We start from the raw sequence: 1,990 nt of genomic DNA on the forward strand, positions 1-1,990 counted from the left end.
GAATAGCAACTTTAGCTTTGAAAATGCCAAGTTTTAGCACTCACTACTGTTTATTCATTCAGTCCTACACTCATTTCTTCAATAAATCTTCATTGAGTAAACTATGTTCCAGGGACCATTCTAGATGCTGAGAATAAATCAGTAAATCAAACAAAGACCACTGTCCTCGAGGGGCTTGTGTTCTGATGGGAGAAAGAGGGATATAAAAATAACCTATAAACAAAATACAAAAACAGTTGCTAGAGGATTCTATTATCAACTAAATTGGCAATCCACGTCCTTTCAATTCCACATGCATTGAGAATAAGTGTGTGTAAACAGCGAAGGGAGGAATGTGGACAGACAGTACGAGACAATGGAGAAACCAGGAGTTGCTCTTAAAGAACAGTAATTGAGTGAAGGGGAAACAGCAGGAACACAAATAAATATTATAAAAGGCAGATTCTATCAAGTAGTAAAAAAAAAAACATTACAAAGGGTTTCAGGGGACTTAAGTAAAGGAATTTTTTATTTAAATAAATGAAACGACAAGAAATGAGGAAATGGAATATTCCATCAGAGAAAGGAAGTGCTAATTTTAAAGAGCTTAAATAATGGATGTGACAGGTTGTGCTTAAAGAAAATATTTCAACTGTGTAATAAAAAAAAAACATTTCCCAAGTTGAAAAATATATTTTAAAAATCTGGCTGATTTCAAACTTCAAAGAATGAAAGCTCTGAGCTTTGGCTAATCCAAAAGGAATATTTATATAAGGTTTTATAAATGGCCGGTATCCTTGTTTTGAGACAATTTCCTTTCTGTTATGTACCTTCTACGTTCGCTGTTGGTATCACTCAGCAACTGTGTTTTTGTGAAGTGTAAATTCAAATTCAAATTTAATTTTCTTAGTTGGCTTAGAAGTTGTTTCATTTGTTAGTGAAATCACTTTTGAAATATAGGGCACTGTTAGGTAAAGGTGGAGACTAGCAGTTTTAAGCTGCCAATCAAATAGAAAACCAAGGTCTAAGAGGATAAATCAGCAATAAAGGCCTCCATTGTTAGGCTGATGTTTTCTTAAGGGCTCCAAGAAAAGATAAATTCACTCTGATTCTCTTAAGAAAGGGGGCTTACCTGATTCTTTTCTTTTCTTTTTTTTTTACCCTAAGCAACAGATGGAGAAACAAGGAAAGTCAGTGTAGGGACCATGGAGAAAACTAAATGTGCACAGGAAGAGTACAGAAAGACTTTCTGAATTCCAAGAGGCAATGAATGAAACAATAAATATGAGGCCAATATAAAAATGGTATTGAGTAGGGGGTACCTGGCTGGCTCAGTTGGTAGAACATGTGACTTTTAATCTCAGGGTCATGAGTTCAAGCCCCAGGTTGGGCGTGGAGCCTACTTAAAATAAAAAATAGTACTGAGTATTAACAGTTAACTTTTATATGGTGCTTCACAGTTTACAAATGTTTTTCACATGCCGTAAGGTATCTAAATCAAAATTACTTTCATCAATCATTAATTATCTCTTAATCACTATTAATCATAAAATAGGCTCAATTTAATTCCACTGTCACTTGTGGCTAAGGCTTGAACTGTGGCAGTTTCGAGTTCTTTCTTGGGATGGAAGGATGGAAAGAGACCTCTGAACTGCCTCATCCATAAAATCTGATACCATGCAATAATCTGAGGAGCAGAGAAACAAACAGATATGCAAAAGTTCTTTCAATTGCAGAAAACCTAGCCCAAACTGATTTCCACCAACATGCCTCCTGCTCTCTGGTCCATTTAAAGGTAAGTCCAGAACTGAGTTTAATTGTCTAGTCTCCCTGCGTTGGGTCACGGTTCCCCTCAGAACCAATAGCTATAGCCAGGCAAAGGACCCCAAATGCCCTAAATTGTCTAGGCTAACCCCAGGTCAAATGCTCCTTCCCTGGAGCTAAAATAGAAGGTACAGAGGTAGAATTCACATTCTGTTGCTGTAAGAAGGGAAAATAACTCTCAAAACAA

This window comes from Neomonachus schauinslandi, chromosome 5 (genome assembly GCF_002201575.2).
Source record: "Neomonachus schauinslandi chromosome 5, ASM220157v2, whole genome shotgun sequence".
Classification (NCBI taxonomy): Eukaryota; Metazoa; Chordata; class Mammalia; order Carnivora; family Phocidae; genus Neomonachus; species Neomonachus schauinslandi.